The following is a 9,020-nucleotide window of genomic DNA, read 5'->3' on the forward strand; positions in this document are numbered from 1 at the left end:
GCTCCAAGAGCACCTATTTCATACCTTGCTTATTACATACTTCAAAGATCTGGACCTCTTTTCTCATACAACGTTCAGCTTTCCTTCTCATCTCTCTCTTCAATATCTTCTCTCCCTCATCAATGCGAACATGCAAGATCAACTCACAAACACCACCCCACACCCACTTCTCGCCATTGGTTTAAAGAAAGTAATTCAGGACGCATTCTTTTCAACGTTTTAGCCGGCCTTTATAACACTGGCCACTTCGTAAATGCCGATAGCTATGTCAAGACATTTCTCACAAACCACATGGCTACAATCGGCACTGACCTTTGCCGGGGCTCCTGCTTTCAGCACCCAGCCAGAGACACCCCAAATATATTTATTTTTGTTTTTGTTCTCTGTTATATACGGGTTCTCCCTATGAATCCGAGACCGCCCTGGTTCGCAGCTAGTCCGGGCGCACCCACTGAGGCAGAAGCAGCCTGCGCAGCAATGTTCGCCTCCGTGGCGGTGCCGTGGTGATCACCCGTACGCACCTGCCATGGCGACATCTACGCACCGGCTCGCTGAGCCAGCTGGGAAGGAGCCCGCCTTTGTCCACTCTCATTAATGAAAGCGGGTGTGTCCTCCTCCTGCGTCAGCATGCACTGCCACTAACGCCAACGCACAACACTCGCCTGTGCCATGCTGCTCTCACGTGGGTGTGCGGCAGCTGATTTGCTAGAATTCATCCGCCCCACTATCTCCATTACTGTCATGTACAATGTCCCCCATTACTTATATGCCCGTTTCTGTTCAGTATTGTTCCCGGCCTACCACCCTTTCTCGATACAATACCTAATTTAAATCATGCGCTGTAGGCGTACGATTTAACGACATTGACTAAGTAGAGTTTAGTTGGACAGCAGCGGGACACCCTCAAAAATCCAATAAGGCACAGTTGGTATTCGTCAGCACACAACCACCTGGTGGCGAAGTTGCGCTACCAAAAATAGCCACTCGTCATTCTCCGAGCCCACACTCATGGACGACGCCCACGTGCACTTCCAGACCACGCCATGAGAATTGGACACCCCAATTCAAGACAACCTACATGCGCTCTGTCTCAAATTCAAACATACGGCACCAGCTACGCCGCCGTCGTGCAACCCCTGGCAATGGTTCCGGAACCTAAAAGCCTCATCCGCCGCATCTACTACCGACGCCCTGGATTGTAGAAGCAAGATATTTTCCATCCCCTTCTAGCACCCCCCGTATGTCGCCATGCAGCCTGAAGAACCCAACACAAACAACATTTCTGTCAGTCTCCTGGTCGAAACGTCAGCACATCTTCTCCACCGCGGTATAAAGAATGCCTTTGAAGCACTTATCGAGGAGCGAAAAACGGCCATCTTAAAAAACGTCCTGCGCATACCAGCCATTCCATATTTCGGCGTCACGTCTACTCGGTTCCCCCTGCTCTGCGCACCTTGCAACACATTGGTTCCAACATCCACCGCAAGATCACTGATTGACGCACGCCTCATCAAATGCATCAAACTGATAAATAAGTGCCACCACAAGGTCATGTTTCTGGAGCATGCTTCGAATATCACGGCCGCTCAATTGCGGCCGATCCATCGAATATGACTGCCGATGCTTCTAAACACCCTACTAGCGCAGCACCGCACTTGCACTGAGAGCTCTAGATTTCAATGGCAGGTTCTGGCCTCACCCACTCTCACTCATTCTCACTCACGCTTCCAAGAAGACTGAATTGCACTTACTGACCACACCGATACTGAATACGTCAGCACCCTCACGACAAATGAACATGTCGACATTACCCAACAGGCTACATCGCTGTCGTTGCCCTCAAGATTCTGACAAAGAACCCATCGTCCCTGACTTCCATATTGTGTGGTCTGCGGCTCATGTCTGCCTCCCAGGTAATGAGACCGCTCAGGCCTGTGTCTGCTCATTCATACCGTTGAAATGTGTGGGAGTGCTACCTGAGAACGAGAATACATCGCTTCATTTGCAAATGCCACCTCCATACCACTATATCCTGGCTCATCAACGGCTTCAACGATAAAATATTCACATCCGTTATCTCGCGCAAGAAAACAATGAAGAAAAAATGTAGCCACGGCCAACACATCTCCCCTAGAAACTCGAGGGCCCATGACTTACCCCTCCCTGTTCACCGCAGCATGCCAACTGTCGAGTGCGCTGCCTCATATATTATATAGAATTAGCTTTTTTACAATCCTCATACTTCCATTTTCTCCCAAACTCTTCTCAAGAGCACTGGGAAGACCATCTGGCAGCTTCACCTTGAGCAGGCGTCGGCAACCTGTGGCCCGCGGGGCTGTTTTATGCGGCCCGTGGCAACGACGTCAGAACCACCGCCGATCCCTTCGTCAGTTCCTAACTGAAGGCTCACATGGCAGTATCAACCTCCAATGGAGTTAGACAGGAGCAAAGAAAGGTATCGTCTTTACTTCTTGTCTTCGCAGAGGCACAAAAACGGGGATCAAAATTCAGACTTCACAACGCCATCAAAATAAACACGATTTTTATTCCCGTGTTGTCTAATATTTCACAATCGCCGATTGTATGCATGGCTAACTCCCGCATTTTGATTCTTATATTGCAGTCGTGCAAATTTAGTGTCGCCAAGGTTGGAGATGATGCAGCACTGAACCCTACTTTTAGCACCACAAGCTTTGGAGATGGTGCCGGATTGAACTACACCTTAGAAGAAAAATACGAGGAGAGGTGGGTATGCGATAAAGAAGTAAAAGTAAATTTGCTTCACTGATACCGTTTTGGCTTTCAAATTACTGTTTAGTAACCTACATGGGTCGAGTTTTACCGTGGCCAGCAATTTCAGAGAGATTGTGCAAAGCACGTTGTGTGCTATCGTGCTTCAGCTCGCCGCAGCTCGCCTACACAGCAGAGTAAACACATACAAGGTAGGTCAAGTGACTGGAGTCGTGACAATGCCAGGCGCCGTGGCTGCCGTATGGGGCAGTGGAGAGCGCGCTAAGTCAAGGAAATAAAGAGTACGTTAATATAGCAGAAAGTTAGAGTATATGAAGCTAAATTATGGGATATATGACCGGTTTTTGTCGTGTCAGTGAAGCATGTTGGTTCTACATACTCGGGAACCTCGCAATGGGTACGTACTAAAAACCAAGTAGATTGATATCGATACTCTGCGTGAACTTGTTCAGAAGCGATCGGTTTATAGATTGTGACCATCCCATTATCGGTGATTTCGGTGGACGAATTTGTTGCTGTTTGGCTTTTTTTATTTCTATCCGACGGCACTGCACCGGCTTCCACTGCAGTTGATCCCCGTTTCTCCACGTTTTACGCGTTTTGCGGGCCGACGTCGCTGTTATTTTGTCTTTTTGTGTTGGGCTCAGTCTTTGCCGATTCCTCTTGGGGTGACTGGGATCGTTGGCAGAAGTTGAAAAGAAATATTGCTAGCTCGAACTTGTTATTCAGATAGTATGGCGAAAGCAAACGACCACCAGGCATAAACCGGAGCGCGCCCACCAGGACAATCTCCGCAAAAGGCGTTGATACCGAACTCTTCACTGAACCTTTCCACAGCACTCGACGCGTTTAAGAGCTTCATGATATTGCCGCGAACCATACATTGGGTTTGCTTATTACGGAGTAGTCGGCTCCCGTGTCTACGAGGGCGACTACATCAAAACCGTCGATGGACACCTTGACGTCGGATGCCGCCTTCCTCGAGTTCCGGGTGCGTCGGGGCGTCGCATCTCGGCTTGTGCGTGTTGACGGTCGGGCACTGTGCGTCGTCGTTGTCCACGTCTTCTCAGCGGACGTCTCGGTCAGGTCGGGTAAGCGTCGCGGCGTATAGCTGTCGTCGTGTTCGGGAGTCTCATCAGGGTTAGGTCGGGTCGTCGGGATGAGGGCATGTCGTGAATCACTGTCTTCGGCGCGTCCTTGCGTCGTTGGAGGGTTTCCGGTTTTTCGCCGTAGAGCAACTTCACCTCCAGAAGTTGCTGCTTTTAGTTTCCCCCGCGTGGGCTGGGGGACCTTCCACGGGCGAAGTCAGCGTTGCTACGGCGGTTCGGCGATTGGTATGGGTAGGGCGACGGCGAACGGTTGAAACGCGCTGGGCCACGGCTGGTTTCAGATAGATACTCGTCGATCTCACGTGGTCGTTGGCCAGGGAGAGGGCGAGGTGCGTCGACGGAGAAACCACGCAGTCCGAGTCTCTTGTATGGGCAGCGACGGTAAATGTGGTCGGCCTCTCCGCAGTGGTAGCACAGAGGACGGTTATCGGGAGTTCGCCATACGTCCGTCTTCCTCGGCGTCTGGTTTCGGGCTACCAGGGGTCGGGCGGGTGACAGTGGGCGGCGGTACGGCGGGGCCTCTTGACGGCGTGTTGGAGCAGGGCGGGGTCGACGAACAGCCGCGGAGTATGTCATAGCTTGTGGCTCTCGGGGTACCTCGGATGGCGTAGAAGTTCCCAACGCTTGTTGCACTTCTTCTCTAATCAACTCGGTGAGGGAAGTGACTTGGGGCTGCGGCGGCGTTGGGAGAAGTTTCCGCAGCTCCTCTCTCACTATTGCGCGGATAGTCTCACGTAGGCTGTCGGCCGGGATCCGCGTGCTGCCAAAGTCGTTCTCATTGGCCGCGCCAACAAAGTTGCGGTCATACTGCTTAGCACGCATTTCGAGGGCTTTTTCAATGGTGCTGGCTTCGGTCACGAATTCGGCGACGGTTTTGGGCGGATTTCGGACAAGTCCAGCAAACAGTTCCTCCTTCACTCCGCGCATTAAGAAGCGCAACTTCTTTTCTTCCGTCATTTCGGGGTCCGCGCGGCGAAATAGCTGCTTCATCTCCTCAACGAAGATCACGACACCTTCGCTGGGGTGTTGCGTGCGTGTTTCCAACAAAAGGGCGGCTCTTTCTTTCCGCACGACGGTAGTGAAGGTGTTAGTGAACTCGCTTTTGAACTGAGCCCAGTTTGTCAAGGAGCTCTCGTGGTTCTCGAACCAAGTGCGAGCCGAATCTTCCAAGTAAAAGAAAACGTGCCGGAACGTTTCTGCGTCGTCCCACCTGTTAAATTTCCGGACGCGCTCCAGTTTCTCCAACCATTCTTCTGGGTCTTCTGCGGGGGCTCCTCGGAATGATGGCGGTTCCCGTGGCTGCTGCAGAACGACAGGAGGATTGGCTTGGTTGAGCATGGTGCTGGTTGCGACGTTTTGTCTTCTTCGTCTTCTCCGGTAGTAGACCGAACTCGGGTGGTAAATCTTGCACGCGGAGGCTGGCTCTTGTTGGACTGGCTTGGCGGCTTCCAGAGGTTGTAGTGGGCATGAAGGGTGCGTACCCAGCACCTCCACCAGATGTCACGAAGACAAGGACGATGCAGTTGTGTTGAATGAGAAACACGTTTATTGGAGCGAACTTGTGCTCCCCTAACAACTCAAAAGAATACAGAGGCGGCGAAGCAGCGGTCAACAAAGTGACTTGCACAGGCGAGTGTCGTCGAATCGAATGCCCCGGCGTCCGCACTGCAGGCCTTTTATCTTTCGGCGCGCGTGGTTCTCGAAACGTCGATTCGCATCGAGAACATAGTAGATCCAAGAAGATCATTCTGGGCCTTTCACGTTAGATCGGAACGCTCTCCCCATCACAACAGATAACGCATGCGGCACAGAAAGAAAGAATGGAACACGCGCTTCTCTTGGCGCAGAGATAACGCAGACCGGCGCAGCCGGGCGGTAAAAGCAAAACACAAATAAGCAAACCCAATGTATGGTTCGCGGCAGGGGGACTGCACAAGAAGTGGCGAAGATCTTTATAAGCCAAGTTGTGCTGCGACATGGAGCCCCGGAAGTCCTAATCACAGACCGCGGAACGGCATTTACTGCGGAGGTGATGCAAGGAGTATTACGCTACAGCAACACGGATCACCGAAGAACGACGGCGTACCACCCCCAAACCAACGGACTAACAGAACGTCTGAACAAGACAATCGCAGATATGCTGTCAATGTACGTTGACGTTGAACATAAGACTTGGGAAGAAGTGCTCCCGTATGTCACGTTTGCGTACAACACGGCTATCCAGGAGACGACGCAGCTGACGCCGTTCGAGCTTGTCTACGGTAGAAGGCCGACTACGATGCTCGACGCCATGCTTCCGCAAGTAGAAGACGACGACCTCAACGCCGACGTCCACGGATATCTTCAACGTGCGGAGGAGGCCCGCCAGCTCGCTCGAGTTCGTATAACGGACCAGCAGCTGGTGGATGCGGGCCGCTACAACCTCCGACGCCGAGACGCCGAGTACCAACCAGGGGATCGTGTGTGGGTTTGGACTCCCATTCGACGACGCGGACTCAGTGAGAAGCTCCTGCGACGCTATTTCGGACCCTACCAGATTTTACGACGTGTTGGCCAACTTACCTACGAAGTGATCCCTGATGGTGACTCCGGCACATCACGACAACGCAGGCGGCCTGAAGTCGTCCACGTGGTTCGCCTAAAACCTTTCTACGGACGATGACGAACTTTTATTTTCATTTGTTCGGACTGTCGCTTATGTTAGCATCGGCTCGATGCACTCTTAGAGGGGGGGTAATGCCGCGAACCATACATTGGGTTTGCTTATTTGTGTTTTGCTTTTACCTCCCGGCTGCGCCGGTCTGCGTTATCTCTGCGCCAAGGGAAGCGCGTGTTCCATTCTTTCTCTCTGTGCCGCATGCGTTATCTGTTGTGATGGGGAGAGCGTTCCGATCTAACGTGAAAGGCCCAGAATGATCTTCTTGGATCTACTATGTTCTCGATGCGAATCGACGCTTCGAGAACCACGCGCGCCGAAAGATAAAAGGCCTGCAGTGCGGACGCCGGGGCATTCGATTCGACGACACTCGCCTGTGCAAGTCACTTTGTTGACCGCTGCTTCGCCGCCTCTGTATTCTTTTGAGTTGTTAGGGGAGCACAAGTTCGCTCCAATAAACGTGTTTCTCATTCAACACAACTGCATCGTCCTTGTCTTCGTGACAATATTACAAAGAATAAAACAAAAATAATTATTTAACCTGTTTTGTTCCGTAGGATGCATAAAAAATAAACACGAAAAAGCACTTAGTGCGCGCTGCTTGATTTAGTGCATGTCAAAAGGAGAAACGCATGGCGCGTGGTCATTTCCCAATGGCTTACAAATTTCAAGCGAGAGACAGAGAGAGAGAGAGAAGGATGTATTGAGGGGGAAACTCTCTTTTGGAAAGAGTGGTAGAGATTTGGCTAGGGGCGATTCCTTCCGTCTAGGGCCTGGAATGTTACTCTACTCTCCAGGCTCGAACAACCAAGTACCTCTGAACACCAGGACCGCAGCTGGTAAGAGAAAATTACGCCTATCTTCCCGTGAGGGAACCCTGGTGTGATGCGACGCATCGGGGGGTTCAATTGGCGTTTCCATTGGGTTGATTCTGTAAATCGGGTCAAACGTGTTGTGAACGCGTATGATGCATTCCATCACATGCCGGTGTTCTCATACGCGGGAAGATGGGCGTAATTTTACTTTTCATTAAGGGACCGTCGCTTCCATCACGTCTTCATCGGAAGAATCAAGTCAAGCACGCAGTCATCAAGCAAAGTGACGCTAAATCGAACGAGAGCGAGCGCAACTGAACCGCCGTAGCGCGATACCCATTTTATATTTACAGTGCCTCATGGAGAGGAGACAATGGAGAAGAGTCGCGCATGCGTACGCTTGCGCGACGGGAGGGAGGCGAAGCGAGCGAAGCGAGCGAAGGGCGCGCACACAGCTGTTGTTTAGGATAATGAGGCTGGATGAGAGCGTTGCGCGCACAGCTGTCGGAGAGAAGACGGGAGGAGAGTCGCGCATGCGCAGCTGGCGTGAGGAGCCGGACAACGCCGACGCAGGAGGGACATGCCTCAGAGCAAGACATGCGTCGCATTTAAAAAAAGAGAGAGCTCGAGAAAGCCAGCATGAAAGAGGTACGTTATTTCGTCCTTCGGGATCAGGTATTGGGGTAGAGGAGGCCCAGAGAGCAACCACGACCGCCAGGGCCCAAAAGGTTGTCAGGCAGGCGAGTAAAGCTGGCCCTCAAAGCAGTCTAAACACAGGTGCTGCCATGATGCCACGGTGTTGCCAGATCTGTAATTGAGGATAGTTAAGCAGTTTTCCAAAATCAGCTTTAAAATTAGGGTCTTAAACTTATAGCGACGGAACGTCTGTGCCAGTAACTGAATATATTTACTACGTATGCTATGCTTTTATAAGTTTTCCCAATGCAGTAATGTTTGATGAACAAAATCAATGAAATATATAACAAAAAGAAACGGTGGCAAACGCGCCAGTCACTGTCGATATATTGTGAGGAACCGCAGTCGTGTGGGAAAAATTTACAGAGCGTCATTATACCACCCCTTGGTCTCGTCTACTGTGTCATTTTGTGGCTTGCGGAAACGAGCTGATCCACCACCGTGATGCAGCCCACACACTGCCGACCTGTCGCCGATACGAATAAAGCTGCCACAGCCGCCTATCTTCAAGGATACTTTTACTGCGTGCCCGGGAGTGGCTCCGGCCTATTTTAACTCGCCGTCAGAGGTCATGTTATGTTACGTGAGATATTGGTGGTAGGGTCGGCTTCCTTTGAGTGTATATGATTCCTAAATTATAAATATACAAATATGCAAACGATTTCATGATGTTTAGCCTAAAATAGGGTATTTTGTACGTGTGTGATGTTGTATAGTTCACCGAACACTGTTTTGTTTTAGTGAGACATGAAACATGGGCCTTACTACTAATAATAATAATGATAATTCCATTTGAACAATGAGATGGTTGTCTACCGCAGGACAAGGTGAAGCAGAAAGGTAATCCCGGGAACGTAGGTGCATAAATATGCCGTGCGGGTGTGCACGAGATTTCGATTGATAGACGCTCCTTTGATCACTGAAACTCGCCATCCAAAATTTTCGAAGGTATAGTTGATGCTTTGCATGACTCTTCCGTAGTCGATGGGTCAC

The sequence above is a fragment of the Haemaphysalis longicornis genome, unplaced genomic scaffold, assembly GCF_048455015.1.
Source record: "Haemaphysalis longicornis isolate Haplotype H1 unplaced genomic scaffold, Haemaphysalis longicornis Haplotype H1 scaffold_39, whole genome shotgun sequence".
Taxonomy (NCBI): Eukaryota; Metazoa; Arthropoda; class Arachnida; order Ixodida; family Ixodidae; genus Haemaphysalis; species Haemaphysalis longicornis.